General features: G+C 38.4%; 1 protein-coding gene across 5 annotated transcripts in view; it reads right to left on the bottom strand.

The window, feature by feature from the left end:
• The window catches only part of CAMTA1 (calmodulin binding transcription activator 1), a 2166856-nt gene that overhangs the window by 811771 nt on the left and 1342265 nt on the right, over positions 1-12820 (bottom strand). The window lies entirely within an intron of this gene.

Genomic DNA, 12820 nt, shown 5'->3' with positions numbered 1-12820 from the left:
TTTATAATTTTCTCTATTCGATATTTCCATGATGGTATTCGATTTCTCCCCTTCCTTTCCCTCACTACCCCATGTTCTTGTAGTAGAACTTTATCAGTTATTAATTTAACTGCACAGTAATATATCCTGTTTACTTCTGTTATATCGCATGGATCTCTATGAACAGTCCTAATTACTATGTTCATTTGTTTTATCAGACTTCTGACTTTTTGGGTTTTATTAACCTTCTGCAGTCTATTTCTTTCATTGATCTTGCTATATCTGTCCATGTTTATTAAATCAAGCAATTCTTCTCTTAGCTCATTTTCTTCCAAACTGAAAAAATATCTTGTTTTCCAGTTCCTGCGGACATTCTATAGAAGGTTCGATAGCATCTTCCTGTGACACATTCTCATCAATTTCATCCTGTGCCGTCAGTTGCTCTATCATATGGGAACTCACTGGCCTATCACTCCTCAACATTGACTGCATCAGAGTTTCCAGTTTCCTGTTCCTTCCCTTGCTGTCTAGCTTCAAATGAATGTTTATACTGGCTTCCTGTGGAAGGCTCCAAATTATCTTCATATGGCACCTGACCAATTTCTTCCTATTCCACTGATTTCCCCTTAATTTGGATATCCATTACTCTATCCTGTTGTGGTGCTTTCTGAATTAGATTTTCTACACTAAATCCTTCACTTTGCAGGTACTCCATAACCTCATTTTCTATTTCTTTAACTTCTCCATTACTTATCTCCTTTTTTACTTTTCCTCTTTGTCTTATTTTTTGTATTGTAAAGTTGCCCATGTCTGGATTTCTTTGTCTGTATTTCTATTCAAATATCTTTGGTGCTGCTCTTTTTGTATTGGTTAGTTTTGCTTTCTCCTTTGTATAACTATTAACCATATTAAATCTCTTTTTCTTTCCCATGTCTACATTTCTTTCAACAATGAGATCCCTTTGATGCTTTGCAAGCTCTCTGCAAACCATGGCTTTTGCTGTAGCAGGCAAGTGAATAATTGTCAGGAAAATCCTACTAAGGCAGTTGAACTTTATTTGGGGTTAATCAGAGTCTCTTTAATTGATGGCAGGTGTGTACCCAAGAAGACTGAATGTTGTAATTAAATCAAAAGGTGCTTCAACAAAGTATTAGTTTAAGGGTGTGCACACTTATGCAACTAGTTTATTGCACATTTTTTATATTTTATTTTTTCCCCTAACAGATTTATTTGTTTTTCAATTGAATTGTACAGGTTATAGGTCACATCAAAGGTGGGAAAAGTTTTGAAATGATTCATAGTAGTCTCATTTTTTATATCACAAAAACCTGGCATTTTAACACGGGTGTGTACACTTTTCATATCCACTGTATGTAGTACCATTAATGACAAGTTCAGCACAAATCTGGGCCTTACCTTTGAGGTTACGGATATAACTAAAGAACGCCTTGTGGTTATCCTTAGTTAGGGAATCTAATTTGGATTCGTAGTTAGCACTGGATGACTTCATTAGGAGTCTTATTTGCTTGTTTAAGTTGAGAAGGGAGTGTTTCCAGTTTTGAGACTGTTCCTTCCTACTCTAAGACAGCAATGTTTTTCTTCTGTTATATAGCCTATTAATGGCAGTTGTGCACCGGGCAGGTTTGTTTTTCCTTGAAGATCTTGTTTTGGATCTATCAGGTAGGGAAGAGTCAATACAATTGTACAGGTGCTTGTATAAAGCACTGGTGTAAACTCACCATAGGCGTCTTCAGTGGGGAAGGGGCTATGAAACTATTTATGCTGTCACATAAGAAGCTGTAATTGCCTTGGAGAAGTTTTTTAGTCTAGTTGCTGCTAGGGGTGTCTTGTGTTATAGTTACTTCTAGTGAGACTGATTTGTGGTCAGATCTCATGAGGGTGACCACACACTGGGGGTGGTGCAGCTGTCCCCCATGTTGGTGAGCACCAGGTCCAGGATATTTGAGCCCCTTGTAGGTGCGTCAACCAGCTGGTCCAGGGCATTGGAGTTAATGAAGTCTAGGAATCTTTGGGCAAGTGAATAACACGTATAACTTACCCGGTGTAATTAAAGTCACCCAAAACCAGGGTGTTTGGTTGTATCTTGATTGACTCAAATAGATCCAAGTAGGCTGAGTGGATGTCCTGATTCATGGAGGGGGTCCTATAGCTAGCAATGACCTGAAGAGGGATCTTACCTGCAGTCAATTGCACCTGATGTAATTCAAGGGAATTGTGCTGTTTAACCAATCTAGAGGTGCATTTATCTTTAATGAATATTGATACACCATCTCCTTTAGTTCTCACGCTTTCAGTTTCTGGTCTGAACGTGTGGAAGGAAATGTAACCTGGTACAGCTGGGGTGCTCTCCGCAACATTAAACCAGGTCTCAGTGACTGCACAAATGTCAGCATCTTCCAGGGTGAGGACTGCTTCCAGTGAGTGCAGTTTCTGGTTTAGACTCCTAGTGTTTAGCAACATAACCATGAGGCTGTTTTTAGAGGGGAGTTTTATGTTGAGAATTTTGTTCTTGTGACATTATCTAAAAAAGGCACTATGGGGATGGCAAGAGCCTTAGCTAGTAACTGAAATCCCAGGGGTGACAGATGAAGACCATCTCTGACAAAGCATTGAGGTCTGTCGACCATGTCATCCCAGGCTGACGGATACTGGATCCCCTTTGAATGACACTAGAAACTAAGCCAATTGTTGAAGTCAATCATTTTTTGCTGGTAATAAGGTATCATCCTAGATGAAGTAAAATGCTGCTTAAGGCTAGGGACATACCTGCCTGGAACACATAATCCAAGAGCTCAGTCATGTCTTTCTTTATATAGTCCAGTGAGGTACATCTCAAGTCGTTCACACCAACATGGACTATGACGGAGTCATAACAGTGCCTGTTGTTGACAGACTTGAGTGAGTGTGGGATATGGCGGATCCTGGCACCTGACAGACACATGACCGTGACCTTTTCCCTTATTCAACCTGGTGAGAGGGACATCTGTGGGTCTCACAACTGAATCACCTATTGACTGGTGAGACACTGGTGTGTGCTATATTATGTGTACTATGTTCTGCAGAGGATGTATTATGTGAAGCATGCTTGTGTTTGTGTGTGGGATGACTCTCATGTTTTAGGTAAGCTTCTTGTAAGGACCTCCACATATTTAGGTTTACATGTTGTTGGTTTGGTAAGTGCAGGATGTGAGGTGTGCATGCTGACAACCTGCTTTGTATCAGATGGACTGACTGGTGAGCAAGAGAGCCTGGATTCTAGGTTCTTGATACAGATGCATCTCTCACATAATGAATTTGTGTGGACTAGAAGAAGTAGGTTGTTAGTGTACATGAGGCAATTGCTATATTTATTCAGGATGGCCACATCGACTAGGCTGGCTGGAGAAAGTGTGGGAAATTGTCCATCCATAATGCTAGGTAAATTGATGTGGTCAGAAACTAGGGAGAGGACAGGAAGGACCAGGTAAAGTACAGGACAGCAAAAGTAAATAAAAAAATATGAATGCCTAGTGGGTATGATCTGTGTTGGTACCTCAGAAGCTTTGCTGAATGTATCATCTGTCAGTGAGGGACAATCATAATAACTCACCAATGGAGTACTAGCAGAGTACTAAGGGAAAATTTGCATGCAAAATTGTTTGTGTCTATAACCACCTGTCTATCACTGAGCGGCAGTGTGCGATGCACAAACATGGTGATATGTAGCAAATGAGCACAAACTTATCTAAACAAATTAACCAATAAACAAGTTCAAAACTGAGCCCTGATCCAGCAACCTTCAGTCAGATGAGTTCCAACTATACACTCCTACTACAAGGGTGCAGGGGAACCCTATCCAACAAAAGATGGCCTGGTTTAGTGCTCAAGTTATACAAACAGACCTAGATTCAACAGGTCTGAACCAAGTCTATGCTACAGCATACAAAATGCAAAAATTTCAGAACAAAAAAAAGTTCAAATAAGCAGTGATATGGTAAAAATGCAGTTCAAAAGTGCAATATACAGTGAAAAATTCTACTTAAGTTTTGCAGATATCAGTAGATGGCTTGGATTTCTTTATGTTGCAAATGAGAGCAAACTGATTTAAACAAATTAACCAATAAAAAAAGCTCAAAACTGAGCCCTGATCCATCAACATTCAATCAGATGAGTTCCAACTGCACACTCCTACTACAAGGGTGCAGGGGAACCCTCTCCAACAAAAGATGGCCTGGTTTAGTGCTCAAGTTACACACATAGAACTAGATTCAGCAGGTATGAATCTAGTCTGTGCAACAGCAAAGTGCAACAATTTAAAAAAGAAGTTCAAATAAGCAGTGATACGGTAAAAAAAGCTTTTCAAAAGTGTAATATGCAGTGAAAAATTCTGCTTAAGTTTTACAGAGATCAGCAGATGGCTTGGATTTGCATATGAAGCAAATGAGAGCAACCCGATTTAAGCAAACTAACCAATTAACCAATAAAAAAGCTCAAATCTGTGCCCAGATCAGAATGGTAAAAGCTACCCTCTCCTCCCACAAGATTGTAGACCACAAATTTTCTTAATGTAAAATAACTGGCTGAAGCCTAAGTACTTAAACCAGAACTAAGACACTTTTAGAAAAGCAGGCACACTAAGGCTTCAACCAGCATTTTCCAACTTAGAAGGACATAAGCTACCTCTCCTGCAACAAAAGGACACCACAAACATTCCTAATGTAAAACAATTGGCTTGAAGTCCAAGTGCTTAAAACAAAAGGCTTAAAATAATGGTTACAATTTCATCAGGCTACTAACAGGCAGTAATAAATGCAGCAGAATAAATGCAATTGAACAATTTTAAGAACAAGCAGCAAAGCAAAATAAAGTAATGAAGTAGGATTAAAGAAAAATACAGTAAAAGCAGCTGAATAAGGTGCAGACAAAGGCAGGACTGGAAAGATAATTGCTCTGAAACTTGGGAACAAGGGAAACAAAAATGTGTTTCAATTCCTGCATGGCCTTACTATTCTCCTGAAGTAACTTAAAAGGCTCTGCAACTGCAGAACCAAAGAGATATGTATCATCAAGAAGAGCATCCATTAATTTAGTCTTTTTTAAAACACCTTTATTGAATTATCATGTGACATAAGCATATTTACATTTATATAAAAGTAAACGAGCTGTATTAACAAGTTCACGTTTACAAGCATTATGCTTCATATATTGCTATCTATCATATAACCTAAGCAACATTACATAAATTATTCAATTCCTGCCCCTGCTTTTTTAAGCAAGAAACATCTTTATTAAACCATCACGACATAGGTAATCATACATTTATGTAAATGAAAAATATACACCCTGACACAATCCTAGTTGTAAGCATTTTGCATCGAAAATTATAGTGACACACTCCCAGCTGCAAATATTACACATCACTTATAATCTGCCCAATCATTTTCAGTCAAATATTACACAGTTCATTTAAGTCCTGGCTTCTTTTAAGCCTCATTCCTCCCCTATATGTATTGTTCCTACAAGTCCTATTTTTCCTATGTAGTTTGCTCCTACCCTTTTGTAAAGATCTCAATTCCAGTTTTGTTATCTCTGTTACTATATTCACTATGTCTAGTATAGTTGGTTTAGATTTTGATTTCCATTTTCTAGTAATTGCTTTTTTGTCAACCATCATAATTAGACACATCAAGGCCTTACCATGTCCAGGCAATTCAAATTCTGTATCACAGCACAGAGAAATCATCTCCCTCGTCACACCATCTGTCCACCCAGCATCTCCAACAGTGCATCCCACAGGGAATCCATAAAGTCTGCCAACTCACTGCACTCATTGAAAAATTGCTCCCAATTACCTCTTTTTTCCCTGTCACACCTCCAACATTTGCTGTCTACCTGAGGAATAATTCTCTGCAGTCTGCTTGGGGTATAAAAATATCTATGTAAACATTTCCAAGAAAAAATTCTAAATCTTCTAGATTTTGTTGCATACTTGCAAAACATACATATATCCTCCCATTGTTTCTTTGTGAATTGCTTATCCAATCTCTCTTCTCAATTCTTTCTTACCTCCTCTGATTGATTCTTATTGTTATGCAATATTTTCTATGCTCTACTAATTATTCCTTTTTTAATGGTAACTTCTGTTCTAGATTATATTAAAAACTGTACCAGAGCTGGTCTTTCATTTAGGACATCGCTATTTCTTTCTCTTTGCCTATACTCTGATATCAATCCATGCTAGGGAAGCTAATCTGTAACCTGCAGGCCAAATAAATTCTTGGCATCTTCCCATTCTATCATCTTTCCTCTTTAGTTATTTTCTCCCAATACCCTGGTTCCTTGGCCAGTTTTCTCAAATAAATTCCAGCCCCCTCTTGCCTATTGTCTATATCCCTAATTGCAGTCATCCCTATTGACATAATCTCCTTTCTCCATTCTCATGTTGGCTTACTTCTTAGGATCCCTTCTGCCACTTTACAGATATAATATTTTTATGATTATTGTCACTGTCCGTAAATAAAAGTATAAGCCAGAGACAGGGTAAATAGCTATCAAATAGTATTTATGCAACTTCCAAAAAATAAGGCATAATCCGCAAAATGTTAGAAATGGAGAGCACCTTAACTTACTTGCTTCTAATCATACAATTCAGTTTAAGGAACTCCCTTCAATATATCCGGGTAGCTGACAATAACACCTCTACAGCATGTCTGCTAGCAAGGTTACTATCCACTTCACAAAGGAATCCCTGTTATTTTTATACCAGTTTCCCATGCTAACCCAGTTAAAAATGTGTCTGGTGGATTTCCAGTCATTTACCACTGCTTTCTTCTACCCAGGAAATACATAATTTTATTGGATTTCCTATGAAGCAGGAGATTGAAACTCGAATAAACAAGTTCAGGGAGTGTTTCATTAAATCTTAATTTTGGTTCCTGGCTTTCTGTTATGCTATCAGTTTTGAATTTGGGGGCATTTCATTCCATTTCTTTTGTTTAGTGGCTCACACACACACACACACACACACACACACACACACACACACACACACACACACACACACACACACACACACACACACACATATAATGTGCTGTTTGGTACTCCCAAATTTTTGTTCTGTCCTTATTCTGTTTGTTATTCTGTAGTTTTCATATAGCTGAGTATACTTCTCAAATGTCTAGAATGTCACTGAACTTCCAGAGTTTTTGGTCTGTGCTATTCAGGACATTTGCAGTCAGTAATAATGACAGACATTAGAATTTCAGGCATATCTTTTGGAAAATGCACACTACATAAAATGTGTTATTCTAACAACTTGAAATCTGTCAGGCTTCATATCCTTTAGAAATGTATGCTAATACAAATCCTGTCATTCGAACAACTTTCTATGTTTATTCGAAGAATATATCTGTCCCTAATTTTGGGCCTTTGCCCCCCCCCCTCCATTTTTGGTTTTGTCCTCATTTTTTATGCTAAGACATTGAGAGGTGTGAGTGCTATAGGGAACCTACTGCAGAATCTGTAAGTAATAATAATAATAACTTAATTTATTAAGTCATGCATTAGTGTGTTTGTTTTGTAGTATTGAATCTGCTGGAAGGAGATCCCCACCCCCATTTACTCACTCACACTCATAGGCTTTTTACTGCTGAAGGTTAAGCTAAATTAACACTTTGGCATATTTTACACTTATCAGTGTACTATATCCCTGGAAAGAGAATGAAAACCCCATAATCATAAAATTAAATGCTGTGACTCAAGTCAAGTATTTAGAGTTCAGAGACCTTGTCTTTGTATCCAAGAACATTCTACCTCACTGACAGTTTACCACAAAAAAACATTCTGGGGGGTATTCCCACTTTGTTTGCTCCTCTCACTACGCTGCCCGGCCGTGTCCCCATATTCCACCCACCCCCAGCACCTCTACTCATATCCCATGCAAGCCACTCCCTCTCATTCCTATTATTCAATTATATACAACTCTACCTTGTCCACACCCACATTTCATTCACACCTTACCTAATTTTACCCAAACCTATCTGCTTTCTCTTTCATCCATCACCTTGAATTCTCATCCCCCCTACTATAATTCTTTGCATGTTACTCTACTTCACTATCACAGAACAATGACCACCTCAAACTATCTGACATTAACTCCAGGTTTACAACTTTATCTACTACTCTACACACATCAAACTAAAATTGCACCATCATTTTACTGCTGACCAATCACTTCTCCCCCACCCCTTCTTATCACAAACCACAAGACAAAACACCTAACCAAATTTTCAAAGCCCACCTTGAAGTCAAAACATTTCCAACCATATCTTAAGCTGCTTACATATCACTAGATAAAAGACATCTCTATTTACACCTGATATTACATTTCAACACATAAATATGTTTCAAAAAGTAACTTGTGGTGGTGTTAATGCTACTTTCATAAAACAGTACTTTACCATTTCTTGATATTAAGTTAAAAAAATCTCATAACATACCTGCTTACAAACATAACTGAGGTGCATTTTAGAGTATTATTAAACATTCTTTTCATCCAGTGACTGTCTAAACAAAAACCATGATCAAGGTAAGAAATTTAGCCTTACTTTTCGATTTTTGATTTTTCTTGCATCCTTTAAGCACATCCTAATAGAACAAGACTATACTGTAATAACTGCAGTAGAAATAACTGTATAAAGCTGTGAGGTTTCCATGTACTCCATGATGCATTTTTAACTTTTTTAAACAACCATTTTTGTCCAGTGATTGCCTGAACAAAATACATGACCAAAGAAAGACATTTAGTATTATTCTAACTTTTTTTTGTTCTGTACCATTTCAGCACATCCCAGCTAGCCAAGGCGAAACTGTAATAACTGCAGTAGAAATAACTGTAATATGCCAGGGGACTGTTGTCCACTAATTCATGGGCTCTGTAGATGTTCTGAGATGCATTTTAGAGTTTTTTTGTTCAAACAGTTTCATCCTATGATGGCCTGAATGAAAACCATGACTAAGGAAAGAAACTCAGTCTTCAACTTTGCTTTTCCTGCATCCTTTCAACACACCCTAACTGACCAAAACTACCCTGTATTAACTAAATTAAGTTGAGGGTCTGGGGGCTGCTGGGGACTCAGAAGCCATGAGGTTACAGATACTCTGAGGTACATTTTACAGCTTTTCCCCCAAACCTTTGCTCCAACAATGGCCTGAACAGAAAATAGGCATATGGAAAATAAATTCAATCCTGCTTTTTATTTCAAGGAAGAAGTTGTATCCAAGTTTTCATGCTCAAAGCTGACCAAATACAACTTTACAATAAACTGAAAAGACAAATGCTTGTAAGGATACATGCATCATATCTACAGTGGATATAAAAAGTGTACACACTCCTGTTAAAATGCCAGATTTTTGTGATATAAAAAAAAATGAGACCATAATAAATCATTTCAAAACTTTCCCCACATTTAATGTGACCTGTAACCTGTACAATTCAATTGAAAAACAAACAAATCTGTTAGGGAAAAAATATAAAAAATAAAAAACATACAATGTACTGGTTGCATAAGGGTGCACACCCTTAAACTAATACTTTGTTGAAGCACCTTTTGATTTAATTACAGCATTCAGTTTTCTTGGATACATACCTGCCATCAATTAAAGAGACTCTGATTAACCCCAAATAAAGTTCAGCTGTCCTAGTAGGATTTTCCTGACATTTACTCACTTGCCTGCTACAGCAAAAGCCATGGTTTGCAGAGAGCTTACAAAGTATCAAAGGGATCTCACTGTTGAAAGGTATCAGTCAGGAGAAGGGTACAAAAAAATTTCCACAGCATTGGCTATACCATGGAACACAGTGAAGACAGTCATCAAAAAGTGGAGGAAATGTGGGACAACAGTGATGTTACAAAGAACTGGATGTCCCTCCAAAATTGATGAAAAGACAAGATAAAAACTAGTCAGAAATGCTGTCAAGAGACCTACAGCAACACTGAAGGAGCTGGGGGAATTTATGGCAAGTACTGGTTGTGTACTACATGTGACAACAATCTCCCATATTTTCCATATGTCTGGACTACTATGGGGTAGGGTTGCAAGATGGAAGCCTTTTCTTACACAGAAAAACATCCAGGCTAGGCTAAACTTTGCAAAACAATTCATCAAGTCTCCCAAAAGCATGTGGGAAAAAGTGTTATGGTCTGATGAGACCAAGGTTGAACTTTATGGTCACAATTCCAAAAGGTACATGTGGCGCAAAAACACTTCACATCACCAAAAGAATACCATCCCCATGGTGAAGCATGGTGGTGGCAGTATCATGCTTTGGGGTTGCTTTTCTTCAGATGGAACTGGGGCTTTAATCAAGGTGGACGGAATTATGAACAGTTCCAAATACCAGTCACTTTTGGCCCAAAACCTTCAGGCATCTGCTAGAAAGCTGAAGATGAAGAGGAATTTCACCTTTCAACATGACAATGACCCCAAGCATACATTCAAATCAATAAAAGAATGGCTTTACCAGAAGAAAATTACAGTTCTGAAATGGCCCAGCCAGAGCCCAGACCTAAATCCAATTGAAAATCTGTGGGGTGACTTGAAGAGGGCTGTGCACAAGAGATGTCCTCGCAATCTGACAGATTTGGAGCATTTTTGGAAGGAAGAGTGGGCAACTGGTATTAAAATGAAGGCACAAATGTCTACAGTCATACTTCAAGCTGCTGCTTTCATATTTATATACAGCATGTCTCCTTACCCCCTACCCCCCAAAAGACAGGCACCTTCAATGTAGCCTTCAAATGTCAGACTGTGAAAAAAACTGAAAAAAAAAAGCAAATAAAATATCACAAATTTGCTGTTACACATACATGAACAGTATGATCATTTACTCTTCCCAAAACAATAGCCACCTGTATATGTATCAGATGTTTGACTGTGAGGACAATTAAAAACAAAAAAAAAATAATGATTACAATAATGTTTCCAGCCTGTTACTTCTACATACAGTACAGTGCTCCTATGCAAGGTACAGTAGCACTCTATGCAACCCTCTGATGTTTGCGAGGAATGTTACAGAAAGAATGACCACACTGTCCCTAGACCAACATAAGATATAGTGACTGCTGAGGTTTTCAAGAAATGTTAAAGAAATAGTGACGTCACCAGCCTCCTACATAAGTTGTTGTTGTTGTGTCTTTTGGCTTTTCCCGGTTAGGGGTCGCCACAGCGGAACTCTGGTCCGCTAATGATGGGCAGTAGATTTTTACGTGCCGAGTTGCCAGCTCTGACGCACAACCTTCAACGAAAGGTATGCCCATTCACGCATGTCTCCACACAGAAGACGCTCCAGCTGAGAATCGAACAGGACAACATCGTACTGTGAGGCGACAACACTACCGCAGCACCACCACCGCAGTACCAGCCTCCTACATAAGTACAGTGACCTTCTGTGAATACCCATGCAAAGGGCAGGTTTTAGACTAGGTGGGGTCCAAGGTATAGATAATTAGTAAGCTCATGTCAAAATCCACTTTATATAGACTTGTTGTGCAGGGGCTGAAAGTGTGGGTATTTTGTGATTAATTTATCTCTTGTTATTTTTTGAGAAACCACTGTTAAACTGCACAGGTGACAAAAAAGTCAGTTACTTTCATCCAGACAACCCCCACCAAGCAGATGCATTCAGACGTCTGATTGTGACAAAAGAGGATAACAGTGTAATGCATATCACCTTTGCTCCAAACAGCTGACACAAATTAAAATACTGCATGTTGTTTCAGATGATCACATTAGTCATTCAAAGCCAAAATAATAAGCAAACAGTAGTAAGCAGTTAGCCATTTTCTTCCAGAAAAGACAGCCACAGCTATTATACCTAAAATGCCTGTAAATACACATTACTTCTCTCAAAAGCACACTGTTCCTTGAAAGCCAGAAAGTGACTCTTTATAATAAATGAAAGACAACCTCAACCCAGCAGTTCTAGCTACAATATCTGATGGCCATGTAATATTATTTCACCTCCACAGTCTACACAATAAAGTTGTCACACATTAAAGTAATACAACCCAAGCTGTTCTATACAAATCACAAAACCAGAAAAATACTGACCAAACTATCTGGTTGATGACTGTCAGTATTACTGAAAAAACAGTAATAAACTCTTATCTTATCACTCCATTCCCCTCATCCAAACTGCCCACACAAATCTTAAAGCCAGAAACATTGCCCAAAACATCTGGTTGATCACTGCCAGCATCAAAAATATGCAGTTCATCACTGCCAGTATTACTGTAAAAACAGTAACAGTACTTCTCACCACTCCATTCCCCTCATCCCTACCTTCTACCCAAATTACAAAGCCATAAATATTGGCCAAAATATCTGGTTGATCACTGTCGACATTGTAAAAACAGTAATAACACTTTTCACTGCTCCTGGGTGTGCCATCATAGGAGTTATTAAAACAAGGTCGCATTTGCTTGAATGTGTGGCAGCTCAGGTGGATGAAAAAGATCTCAACTGCGCTTATAAAAGTGGGGAAATTCCCTGGTGCCCTGGCAAAATTTCCCAACTCAGCATGAATATCACTTCGGGTCTCCCCTGAAAAGAGTCCATTGGCTAATTGGGCAAATCTGATCAACAAAGTATACATAAATAAAAACTCTTATTTCTTGCCTGACCAGTGTGATCCTCAGATTTTATGTCCCTTCCAGACTCATCCATCATAAGTGGTAGCACTACCAGCTCCTTTTTTTTTGAGATGCTAGACAGCCTGTTTTTTTTGGGTGGGAGGGTGGTGCTTGATATCTTACAAGGTAGATTTTGTCAGCTACTT

This window comes from Protopterus annectens, chromosome 14.part0 (assembly GCF_019279795.1).
Source record: "Protopterus annectens isolate FY-2018-M chromosome 14.part0, PAN1.0, whole genome shotgun sequence".
NCBI lineage: Eukaryota > Metazoa > Chordata > Ceratodontiformes > Protopteridae > Protopterus > Protopterus annectens.
Note: the sequence above shows the minus strand (reverse complement) of the source record. Positions and strands in the feature narration are given on the sequence as shown.